Genomic DNA, 13548 nt, shown 5'->3' on the forward strand with positions numbered 1-13548 from the left:
CACCTTCAAAGGTAGCCCCACGTAGAGCGCATTGCAGTAGTCCAAGCAAGAGATAACTAGAGCATGCACCACTCTGGAGAGACAGTCAGTGGGCAGGTAGGGTTTCAGCCTGCGTACCAGATGGAGCTGATAAACAGCTGCCCTGGACACAGAATTGACCTGTGCCTCCATGGACCGCTGTGAGTCTAAAATGACTCCCAGGCTGCGCACCTGGTCTTTCAGGGGCACAATTACCCCATTCAGGACCAGGGAGCCCTCCACACCCACCCGCCTCCTGTCCCCCACTAACAGTACTTCTGTCTTGTCAGGATTCAATCTCAATCGGTTAGCCGCCATCCATCCTCCAACCGCCTCCAGACACTCACACAGGACCTTCACTGCCTTCACTGGTTCTGATTTAAAAGAGAGGTAGAGCTGGGTATCATTAGCATACTGATGGACACCCAGCCCAAACCCCCTGATTATCTCTCCCAGCGGCTGCATATGGATGTTAAAAAGCATGGGGGAGAGGACAGAACCCTGAGGCACCCCACAGGTGAGAGCCCAGGGGTTTGAACACTCATCCCCCACCACCACTTTCTGAAACGGCCCAGGAGGAAGGAGTGGAACCACTGTATGACAGTGCCCCCAGCTCCCAAGCCCTCTAGACGGTCCAGAAGGATGTTATGGTTGATGGTGTCAAAAGCCACTGAGAGATCCAGCAGAACAAGGAAACAGCTCTCACCTTTGTCCCTAGCCCGCCGGAGATCATCAACCAGTGCGACCAAGGCAGTTTCAGTCCCATGATGAGGTCTGAATCCTGACTGGAAGGGATCCAAATGGTCCGCTTCTTCCAGGCGTGCCTGGAATTGTTCAGCAACCACTCGCTCAATCACCTTGCCCAAGAATGGAAAATTTGAGACTAGGCGATAGTTGGCCATATTGGCCGGATCTAAAGATGGTTTTTTAAGAAGCGGTTTAATAACCGCCTCTTTCAGCAGGTCTGGGAAGGCTCCCTCATGGAGAGAAGCATTCACCAACCCGCGAAGCCCATCGCCCAGCCCTTCCCGGCTAGCTTTTACAAGCCAGGATGGGCAAGGATCAAGGAGACAGGTGGTTGGTTTCACTCGTCCAAGCAGCCTGTCCACATCCTCGGAGGTAACAGATTGAAATTGATCCCACACAACTTGACTAGACAGGACTCTAGCACTCCCCCGCCCCGGCCCTGCTCCCACGGTGGAGTCTACCTCTTCCCGAATCTGAGCGACTTTATCTGCAAAAAACTTTGCAAAATCATTGCAGGAGATCATGTGGCCCGTACTGGGTCCGGATGGAGCAGGTGGTTCCGCTAAATTGCGAACCACCTGGAAGAGTCTCCTGCTGCTGTTTTCTGCAGATGCGATGGAAACGGTGAAGAAGGTCCTCTTCGCCGTTGCCATTGCCACTTGGTAGGCTCAAAGTTGAGCTCTAGCCCGTGTCCGGTCTGATTCAGAATGAGTTTTGCGCCACCGGCGCTCTAGCCGTCTCAACGACTGTTTCATCGCCCTCAGCGCCGGGGAAAACCACGGGGCTGTCCGGGCTCCATGCAATCTGAGAGGGCGCTTCGGAGCCAGACAGTCAATAGCGCTGGTTAACTCTGCATTCCAGCGGGCCACCAGGGAATCAGCTGAAGGGCCATCGACATGGGATAAAACATCCCCTACCACTCTCTGGAAGCCAATTGGATACATTAAGTAGCGGGGGCGGACCATCCGAATCGGTCCCACCTCCCTGCAGAGGGGAAGGGTTGCGGAGAAGTCCAGTTGCACCAGAAAGTGATCTGACCATGGCACTTCTTTTGTTTCGATTTTACTTAATGTCAGATCACATAGGGGTAAACACCAAGTCCAAGGCATGTCCGCGGCTATGAGTTGGGCCAGACTTATTCAGGGACAGTCCCATGGTGGCCATGCTTTCCACGAAGTCCCGAGCGGCTCCTTGTAAGGTCGTGTCGGCATGGATGTTAAAATCCCCTAAGACAACCAAGCTAGGTGTCTCCAGGAGCACATCCGACATGACCTGAAGCAGCTCGGGCAGGGAATCCTTGGTGCAGCAGGGAGGTCGGTACACCAAAAGGAATCCTGTACTGCCCCTATTGCCCAACTTCCAGAACATGCACTCAGAAATCTCAGTCTTACCAATAGGACGCCTGGTGCAAACTAATGACTTCCTAAAAATCACTGCAACCCCCCCTCCCCGCCCAGATGGCCTGGGTTGCTGTGCATAAGAGAAACCTGGTGGGCAAGCAGCGCCAAGAACGGGCCCATCGGCTTCATCCAACCAGGTCTCTGTCACACATGCCAGGTCAAATCCTCCATCCACAATCAGCTCGTGAATGGCAGTGGTCTTATTCATCATCGACCTGGCATTGCACAGCAGCACCTTCAGGTCATGTGGGTATCCCTTGCCGATTCCAATATCTGTCTGGTCAGGACCAGACCCGGAGGCAGGGATAGTCCTCAGACAACGACTAAGTCTGCCTCCTTGGTAATAACATGGTCTGGTCTTCTGGTCCTCCTACCCGTGACCACTGAGATCGGTTGTCCCAGTGCATCCCCCCCCCCTGTGGAAGCTGCCCCAGCCATTTTGCTTGCTGGGACCCCCTCCCGGGCAGCCCGGACCCCTCCCCTTAAAAACGAAATAAAACCTCTGTAAAAAAACAACAAAAATGGAACAAAAGAAAAGCACAAAAAACACAATAAAACAATAAAACCAAAAACAATAAAAATTACAAATACACCAAAATTTAACAGATTCCCACACCCAACTAAAAATCCCTCCCACCTACCACCCCAAAGAAAATAAAAACATAAACTAAGTTTGTCATAGGTATGAGCTTTCGTGTGCATGCACACTTCTTCAGATACACTGAAACAGAAGTCACCAGACCCTTATGTATAGTCAATTGTTGAAATTAATTGTTTACAATAATTTTTTCAAATAAACTATATACTTCCCCCATTCTTTATTAAAGGTTAACTCTTCCTGGTTTCTAACTGTTCCCGTGAGCTTTGCCATTTCGGCATAGTCAATTAATTTTATCTGCCACTCTTCCTTGATCGGGACTGTATCTTCTTTCCATCTGGGCAGCAATGGTCACAGACATAAAGATTTTTTCCTGATCCATCGGTTTCTCCGCACCAATTATTCCTAAAAGAAAAGCTTAAAAATAATAATCTTCAACAGTTTTTTTTAACTCCTTATAAAACATTTCCCATAAATCTTTTACTACTTTACGCATCCACCACTTATGATGAAAGGCACCCTCTTTCTCCTTACATTTCCAGTATACGTTTGATTTTGATTTATACATTTTAGCTAATTTACTGGGGTTAAATACCACCGATGCATCATTTTTGTACAACCCCCCCCCCCAAAGTATAGCACGTTGTAAATTTTAAATCTGCAGTCCATTACCTCTGCTACACAGCCATATTATAACCAAAGTCTCCTGCCCAGTGTACCATCACTGATTCGACCTCCTCATCTTTGGTTTGCCATTCCAATAATAGTTTATACATTTTGGAAAATAATTTTTATTTCTATTTTTTAGCAACTCTTTTTCAAAGTCGGATGTTTTCTTCCCAAAAAACTGTTCTTTTAATCCAACTTAAATACTTCATTAAGCTGATAATACTGCAACCAACGACCAGTATCTTCCCAGTGGCGGAGCAAGCCAATTGGGCACCTGGGGTGGCGCACGTACCCTTTGCCCACGGGCAGGGCCAGGTGCCCATGGGGCGGGGTGAGCCGGGGTAGGACGCTCCATGGGGCCTCCAAGGAGTCTGCCTGCCTCCTCCCCCTACTGTTGGGGGGGGGGGTAGGCAGCAGGCAGACCCAGGAGAGACACGTGGCTCGGGCTTGCTGCAGGCCCCATGGTGATTGCCGCCTGGCATTTTGTCACCCCCCTCAGTGGTGACACCCGGGGCGACCCGCACCCACCCCACCCCATTCCTCTGCCCCTGTATCTTCCCATCACTTTCCTAATCTCAGGTATTGATGCACCCTGGGCATTGATAGATTGGCACCTACACTGTAGAGTCACAAAATTCTTGTTGTTGTTTAGTCGTTAAGTCATGTCCGACTCTTCGTGACCCCATGGACGAGCAAACAAATGGCATGAACTCAGTTGGTATGATTACAGTGACCTGTGCGTTTCAGTATGTTTTAAAATAGATGGACTATTTAAGGAACTCATACCCCTTAGCACAGCATTAGCATATTCAGATGTTTCGCCTTGTACTCAGCATCCAATATCAAATGGCCTCATTCACAGAATCATAGAATCATAGAATCATAGAGTTGGAAGAGACCACAAGGGCCATCCAGTCCAACCCCCTGCCAAGCAGGAAACACCAACAAAGCATTCCTGACAGATGGCTGTCAAGCCTCTGCTTAAAGACCTCCAAAGAAGGAGACTCCACCACACTCCTTGGCAGCAAGTTCCACTGTCGAACAGCTCTTACTGTCAGGAAGTGCTTCCTAATGTTTAGGTGGAATCTTCTTTCTTGTAGCTTGAATCCATTGCTCCGTGTCCGCTTCTCTGGAGCAGCAGAAAACAACCTTTCACCCTCTTCTATATGACATCCTTTTATATATTTGAACATGGCTATCATATCACCCCTTAACCTTCTCTTCTCCAGGCTAAACATACCCAGCTCCCTAAGCCGTTCCTCATAAGGCGTTGTTTCCAGGCCTTTGACCATTTTGGTTGCCCTCTTCTGGACACGTTCCAGCTTATCAATATCCTTCTTGAACTGTGGTGCCCAGAACTGGACACAGTATTCCAGGTGAGGTCTGACCAGAGAGGAATATAGTGGTACTATTACTTCCCTTGATCTAGATGCTATATGCAGTGGTACCTCTACTTACGAATTTAATGCGTTCCAAACGCACATTTGTAAGTAGAAAAAATTTGTAAGTCGAATCCCATAGGAATGCATTGGGAGAAAAAATTCGTAAGTCGAAGCAACCCTATCTAAAAATTCGTAAGTAGAAAAAATCCTATCTAAACCGCATCCAAGATGGCGGACGGAGCTCCATTCGTAAGTAGAAACATTCGTAAGTAGAGTTATTTGTAAGTAGAGGTACCACTGTACTCCTATTGATGCAGTCCAGAATTGCATTTGCTTTTTTAGCTGCTGCATCACACAACCGACTAACCAAAAAACCAAGCTACCTGCCTTCTAACTCTCCCCTGTTGCAAGCATCAACCCCAGCTTTGATTCTATGTGACTCAACCAACCAAGAAATATGGAGGTGGACAGAAAACCCATTAAAGGGAATAAATATTCCCTTCACATAAGATAGCATCTGAGGTCTGGGATAATCTTTATAGCCTCCTGCTGATCCCTCCCCAGCTTATTTGGATTTGTCTCAATGATCAGTACACTATGCCCCAAACAGCTTGAGGGAATTGCTACCCACATCCCTGCTGTTTAAAACCACCCCAGTGCATTGGCTTTCAAGCAATGAGGTGTTCTGAGAAGTCAAGAAGGTTCATCGTGGTCTTACATAAAAACTATATTCAGCCTGTTTACTCAAACCAACTGATGTGTAGCTGACTAACTTCTGAGTTGCTACTATGACTTATTGGCCAGAGGCCAGCTCCGTAGTATCCAAGGGCGTACCCACCACGGGGCAAGTTAGGGCAGCTGCCCTACTCTAGAAGCCAGCTGCCCCCCCCTCAGGCAAGGCCAAGCACGGCGGGGAACCAGGGAGCGCGGCGCGGTGGGTGGGAACGCCGAACTTGCGCTCCACTGGGCTGGGCTCCGCCTCCGCCCACCAGCCCTGCTTCTAGGGAGGGGCACAGCCCGGCGGAGCGCGAGTTCGCCGTTCCCGCCCGCCGTGCTGCGCCCTCCCTCCAGCTCCCCGTTGCGCCCTCAGGCAAGGCCAAGCGCGGCAGGGAACCAGAGAGCGCTGCGCGGCGGGCGGGAACGCCAAACTCGCGCTCCGATGGGCTGGGCTGGGCTCTGTCTCCGCCCACCAGCCCTGCTTCTAGGGAGGGACACAGCCCAGCGGAGCGCGAGTTCGCCGTTCCCGCCCGTCGCGCTCTCCCTCCAGCTCCCCGTCACGCCCTCAGGCAAAGCCATGCACGGCGGGGAACCAGGGAGCGTGGCAGGGGGGCCTTCCTGCCCTGGCGAACTCCTGCCTTGCTGCCCCCTTTCCTGGCGCAGCGGCGGCTGCACTATTGCCGGCGCCTCCCCAGCTTTCCTCTCTGTGACAAAGGCGCCCGCCTTTGGCCAGGGTCTTTTCGATTGGGCCATCGCGAGGCAGCGGGAGGAGCTTGGCTCCGTCATCTGCCCGCATGCAAAACTGTGCAGGGGTCGGCAGTTGCTGAGAACAGGGTCGCAAGGAGAGAGGGGCGTCTGCGCGGTTCCAGATCTCTCTTTCTCTCTCTCTCTCAATCTCTCTCTCAATCTCCCAGCTGGAGGGAGGTCGCGCCACGGTGCGCTCTGTCGGGCTGTGCTCCGCCTCTGCCCATCAGCCCGGCGCCTCTGACTGCACTTTCCCCGCCCACTTTGTGGCCCCTCCCCTTCCGTGCCTTGGCCCCTCCCCTTGCCCCCCCTAGTTTTGATCCTGGGTACGCCCATGTATCTCAGCTGCCAGCCTTCAAAAGCAGTCTCTTCATTAAAAAAAGCTTTCTAATGGGGCAAGGCTTCTTTCTTGACAACCGGGGCCCACGCATGGCACAGGCTTGGCTGCTTGCGTTCTGTGTTTTACTTTGCCTCAAGTCTGGAGGTAAGTGTCCGCACTTCTACCTCAGGATGGTTCAAACAAAAAGCAGTCCCCTAGTTATTGTATGTTAGTCCCAGGGCCGGCCCTACGTGCAGGCTGGGTGGTGCAGGGCACCATTCCCTGCGCCCACCCGCCCACCGCGCAGGGAAACGGAGGGCGCCGGACAGATCCGGCGCACCATGGCGCCAGGGGCGCTTAAGACGGTCCTGGTTATTCCTCCACTGTGCTGGTGCTGGAGGAGACTCTTGAGAGTCCCATGGACTGCAAGAAGATCAAACCTCTCCATTCTTTTCTTTTTTTAAAAAATAATTTTTATTAATTTTTAGAAAAAGAAAACACATACAAAGTATACAACATAAACTCTGTCCCTTCATTTTCTCTCCACCCACAAGCCCACCTCTGCCACCAGTGAGACCCATGGGTATTGGGGAACAAAGGGGTCCATTTTAAGCTGGGTTTGACCTCCCCCCTCCTTCCTCCCCCCTCATCCCCCCCCTGCCACTGAGAGGACAAAGGCGGAGGATCTCTGGGGATTGGCTTATCCCCCAGCTATTTCTTCACTGTACTGGAAAAAAGAAAAACAAGGAAAAAAGGGGGGGAAAGCAAAAATATAAAAAGGGGGGGGGGAAAGGAAAGAAAAAAAAAGGAAAAAGGAAAAATATTAATGGCTTCCACGACTCTCCTCCTCCTGGATTTCCCAACCTCTTTACATAGTTATGGCGGGTTTTCTAATCCAATTCAGAATCTTATTCTTATAATATTAACACAATCCTCCTCCTTCTTCATGCTGTCCCCCTCTGAGCCCCCCCCTGCCACTGGGGTAGCCCGAGGAGTCCAGCAGTCAAAAGGTTCCATTTTTGTGTCTGGGTTTCCCTCCACCCTTCCCTCTCCCCTCAAGGCACCCCCTGCCACTGGGTACCAAGAGTAAGAAGGGGGAGACAGGCAGTTTTCCACCCAAACACCTCCTGATCACCAAAATTATTCAAAAACAAACTCTAAGCATATTTCCTCAGCCATTCTTTTTACTCCCTCCAGAAAGCTCTTAACCTTAAACTATAAAAATCTCTCCTTCCCCCCCCCCCAATGTCCCTCCTCCCAATTGGATCAGCATATCCTTTAACAGGCCAAGATTCCGACACCGTTGTTCATAAACCAAAAAAAGTACCTTAAACTAAAATTTTTACCCCACACCAATTCTTTCCCACATCCACTTCCAGACCTCTGCTCCTCCCTCTTTCTGCCTTTCCCTCCCTTCACTAACACCATTCAACATTTCAGTCTCTCCAGGATTTTCACTTCCATCAATCTTCTCTTCACTTTGCTTCTCCTTGTCGGCCTCATCTCTTTGTTCTGATCTTTGTTTTTCATCATCCAACACATATTTTTTATGGTCTGAATCAGTCTCCAAATTGTCCTCAAATTGTTGCTCCTCACACACAATCTCATAATCAAAATTGTCCTCTAAATCTTGCTCTTGCACCTCATTCTCCTTTTCTGTTGGATTGAAGCATTGCCTTTCCTTGTAGATATCTTCCCATGTTTGTAGATAGCCCAGCACAGCCTCCTGGAAAGCTCGAGAGAATTTTGTTTTCATAGTTCACTTGACCACAGGCAGACCAGAGATAAGGGCAGAAGGGTACTGGAAAATTCCTCTCTACCACGTTGTCGGCTCCATCTTGGCTGTTCTTATCCTTTGTCTTTAACCTCATCAGATTTCAAATTTACAGTCCACTTAAATCCTTTTAAAACCTTTTGAATCAATTTTTCCAATTCACAGGAATAAAATCGTCTTTCTTAGTCCTTTAACAATTTGACAGCTTTTGACAGCTGTCAAAGCGTCCTCCCCCTTGTTGCTGCTGAACCTCAAGGGGCAACGACACCGGGGGCTGGGGAGGTTTGGAAAAGTCTTTCTTTCTCTCGGGTCCGCAATCTTGAAAGAAGTTTTCCCTTTTCGGCTTGGGAATATTTAATGCGCCTCCCGATTGTCCATTTGGAAGATATCGGCTTCCGTTACTTTAGAATCTCTTCCTATCTTCAAATTTAAAATTTTTAAGATCCGAATGGAGATTTGACTTACTTTGAAGAAGTCTTTTATTTCCTTGGAAGAATCCGCCGCTTGCAGGCTGAGGACTCGGAGCTTCACTTCAAGGAGGTAAGATGAAACCCAAAAATGGCTCCCGCGACTCCACTCCGCTGGCTCTCGATTGCTCTACTGAGCTCTCGGGCAGCAGAGGATTCGCGTCCGGAGCAAACAGCTGGGCACTATGTCACCGGGACTCTCTACCCGGTGTTTTTTCGGGGAGTCCGCTCGCTCTGCGGACTTCCCCCCCCTCCACGAAGCCAGGGACTTCGGAGCACGAAGTCCCTGCGTCCAACTTCACCAGCGCAACGAATCGGAAGCCAAACCTCTCCATTCTTAAGGAAATCAGCCCTGAGTGCTCACTGGAAGGACAGATCGTGAAGCTGAGGCTCCAATACTTTGGCCACCTCATGAGAAGAGAAGAATCCTTGGAAAAGACCCTGATGTTGGGATAGATTGAGGGCACTAGGAGAAGGGGACGACAGAGGACGAGATGGTTTGACAGTGTTCTCGAAGCTACCAACATGAGTTTGACCAAACTGTGGGAGGCAGTGCAAGACAGGAGTGCCTGGCGTGCTATGATCCATGGGGTCACGAAGAGTCGGACACGACTAAACGACTAAACAACAACAACATTCCTCCACCTCACTTCCTAAAATGGAGAAATCTCCAAATGGGCTTTGCAGCATTGGTGTCAGTACAGTCATACCTCGGTTTAAGTACACCTCGGTTTGAGTATTTTCAGTTTAAGTACTCCATGGACCTGTCTGGAACGGATTAATCCACTTTCCATTACTTTCAATGGGAAAGTTCGCTTCAGGTTAAGTACGCTTCAGGTTAAGTACAGACTTCCGGAACCAATTGTGTTTGTAAACCGAGGTACCACTGTACCTGGCATGCATGGGTAAATGTTGAGGCTGTGTCAGAGCTCAGTTCTGCAGACAGCAGTGTGCCCTCTTTTTCTTTTTAAATCTCTTGTCCACCGTCAAGGAGAGGAGCACAACCCACGACAGGACCAAGCCACAAAAATGCCTACAATTTCCATGTCAAAATTGATACAAATTTAGACCTATTTTCATAGGGGGAAAACTCTTACTGTCAGCTTTTGGTGCCAGCAGGATTTGGAGAGCTCAAGACAATAAATATTGATGCGTCCCTACATAAATTAGGACGGGTGTTGCTGAGGTCTCACTGGTACTATGTGTTGTAGCACAGACAGCTGCCCATTAGGAAGGAATTTTTTTTAACAGATTGAGGTTGAATCCTGACCTGACAGAAGTACTGTTTGTGCGGGACATAGCTTCTCTGAGTTATTCAAGCCCCTTCGCCACCACAAGGCAGTGATCCATGATCGCTGTGAGAGCTGGACCATAAAGAAGGCTGATCGCCAAAGGATTGATGCTTTTGAATTCTGGTGCTGGAGGAGACTCTTGAGAGTCCCATGGACTGCAAGAAGATCAAACCTATCCATTCTGAAGGAAATCAGCCCTGAGTGCTCACTGGAAGGACAGATCCTGAAGCTGAGGCTCCAATACTTTGGCCACCTCATGAGAAGAGAAGACTCCCTGGAAAAGACCCTACTGTTGGGAAAGATCACACAAGGAGAAGGGGATGACAGAGGACGAGATGGTTGGACAGTGTTCTTGAAGCTACCAACATGAGTCTGACCAAACTGCGGGAGGCAGTGGAAGACAGGAGTGCCTGGCGTGCTGTGGTTCATGGGGTCACAAAGAGTCAGACATGACTAAACAACTAAACAACGACAAGCAAGCCTTACTTTTCCTGCTACTCCCCATTATTTCATCTTCTTAAGTAAGGTCCCTATGTGTAAAGCCCTTTTATATAACAACAAAGCTGACATTCAAGAACCTTTATGAGGCAAATCTTCTAGTAGGTCTGCCTCGCAGTTGTGTACAGGGATGGCCCAGGACATTTTGCCGTTTGAGGCAATCTCACCCCTAAACTAAACAACAACAAAGTAACGTTTGCAGGAACAAACAATAAAATCAAATCCTCCTCTCTTTTGCAGTAGATGCTGTAAAGTGCAAAAAATGCAGTTCATTTGCTCCAGGCCCACTATGCAGTGCGGGTTTTGAGGTATGTGAAGGAGACTTCTGCGGCTTGATGGAAATGTATAGTGGTAAGTAGCCTTTCCTCTCTAAATTCCTCATTTGTCTGACTAGGGGGACACAGGGCACCTGTCTTCTCCGTGGTCATAAGGAGCCCTGCTAGATCCGACCAAATGTCCATCTAGTTCAGCATTCTGTTTCCAAGTAATCAAAAGAACCACACATAGCCTTCATAGCTATGAAGGACTTGCTAACAAATTTATTGATCGCTGCATGAATTATTATAGCTAGGAAGTGGAAGGGGCAAGCAGAATATAAAATTGAAGAATGGTATAAAGAGGTGTGGGATACAGTGGTACCTCGGTTTATGAACACAATTGGTTCCGGAAGTCTGTTCATAAACTGAAGCGTTCATAAACTGAAGCAAACTTTCCTATTGAAAGTAATGGAAAGTGGATTAATCTGTTCCAGACGGGTCCGCGGAGTACTCAACCTGATGCGTACTTAACCCGAAGCATGGGTGTAATTGGTTCCGGAAGTCTGTTCATAAACTGAAGCATTCATAAACTGAAGTGAACTTTCCCATTGAAAGTAATGGAAAGTGAATTAATCTGTTCCAGACGGGTCCGCGGAGTACTCAACCTGAAGCCTACTTAACCCGAAGCATGGGTGTAATTGGTTCCGGAAGTCTGTTCATAAACTGAAGCATTCATAAACTGAAGTGAACTTTCCCATTGAAAGTAATGGGAAGTGAATTAATCCGTTCCAGATGGGTCCACAGCGTTTGTAAACCAAAAATTTGTAAACCGAGGTGTTCATAAACCGAGGTTCCACTGTATAGCTATTCATGATAAATTAACATGTGCCTTTAAGGTAAGACAGGGAATGTGCAGGAGAAATGGTTTCGAGGAGATATTGAGGGTATTTGTAGAATTCGTACTGTTAAAACGGAAAGGGGTCAAACCATCACAAGAGGTGCTGAAATTGTGGGAGGGTTGATAGTTACAATGGAGTGGTCTTGGTGGTGGGGTGCACATTTTAATTCTTATTTATTTATGATTATTACTTTGTCATAATAAAAATAATAAAGAAGAAGAAGAATTACACAACCATGGAACTTTAGAAATAGAAGGGATCTCAAGTGTTAGGGTTGCCACATTTTAAAAAAGTGAAAATCCAGACACCAAAGTAAGTTTTGTGGCTTTTCTAAGAGAGATTTGCCAAAATAAATTGGAGTTGCCATATGTCTGGGTTTCTCAGACATATCAACTGAAAACTTCCCCCGGATGCAATTTCCGAGGGCCGAATCCCAGATACGTCTGGGTAAACCCGGACTTTTGGCAGCCCTAATCTAGTTCAAGCTCTTTTTATTGCTTAGTTTGAATCTCCTTTCTTATAATTTGAACCCACTGGTATGGGGTCTACCATCTGGAACAGCAGGAAAAAACACCTTGATGCATCTTCCATGTGACAGTCCTTCAGATAGTTGAAGGTGATTGTCATATCACATCTCAGACTTCTCTCCTCCAGATAAACATAACCAACTCCCTCAACCGTTCCTCATAAGGCTGAGGTGCACTGTTCTGCTGCATAGTATCAGGAGCACTGCTCTGGCTGCCATAGTCCCTGCTTCCCAGGGATACCAGAGCCTCCATGCTTGTGTGGTTCAACTATGGTAGCTTTGGAAGCAATGGGGTCATTGCCAGATTCTGTGCTTCCTGGAAGAAATGAGATCAGTAACAAGAGGCCACAAAGGGTCCACAGGAGTCCCTGCTTCTGTGCCTCGAAAGCAGCTAGTGGACAGACAGATATTTTAAAATAGTTACTTAAGCAGATGACATATTAGACAGAAATTGAAAAGGAAGCTTTTCATTACAAGGAACACATGGATGTGTCAATTGAACATGGGCCTCTTTTGCAGTAAGGGCTTCCAGACTTAGGAAAATGAATTTGGGATCCGTTTTAAATCATTGTGGTGGAGAGTCTGAGTTTTAAGATTATAGATTTATTCTGGCATGTATCTCTCCCATCCTTTAGCTTCATTTTATTTTAATGTGGATTCCCCCCCCTTACTTTTTTAAAAGCAAATTAAAAATCAAAATTCTGTTCCAGGTTCGTTCTTTAAAATTGAAATTAAAATGTATTTTACTTTGATGTGGAGTAAACTTTTGTGCTTTTTTGGTATGTTCTCTTTTCTCTTGTTATGGTCTATGGACCAGGCTAATAAAATCACATTCATTCAAATGCAAATGCTTTCCTTTCTCTCTCCAGTCGAAACCGGTGAATTAAAAGTAGTCTACAAATCCTGTCCCTCCGAATCCTTCAAAAAGTACTGCGGAATGGTTTGGACGAGCCTCAATCACGTTAAAAAGAAAGTAGCCTGCTGTTTTACTGACTTTTGCATTGAGTGATTTTAATATTGTATTCTTAAATTGGTTGTGGTTGTAATAGTTATGCTGTTAGGTGTAAAATAGTTCATGCTCTTGCTCCATCATAGAAGCCAGGAAGCCCTGTTTTAATTGGACAAACCACAGAAAAGGATATAGAATATATTGGCCTGATTTTTATTCTTTAAAACCATTATCCAAATCAAAACTTCCATCTATGTTCTCAAGCTGAGATGCCTAATTTTGCTATGTTCCT

This window comes from Zootoca vivipara, chromosome 2 (assembly GCF_963506605.1).
Source record: "Zootoca vivipara chromosome 2, rZooViv1.1, whole genome shotgun sequence".
In the NCBI taxonomy this organism is placed as follows: domain Eukaryota; kingdom Metazoa; phylum Chordata; class Lepidosauria; order Squamata; family Lacertidae; genus Zootoca; species Zootoca vivipara.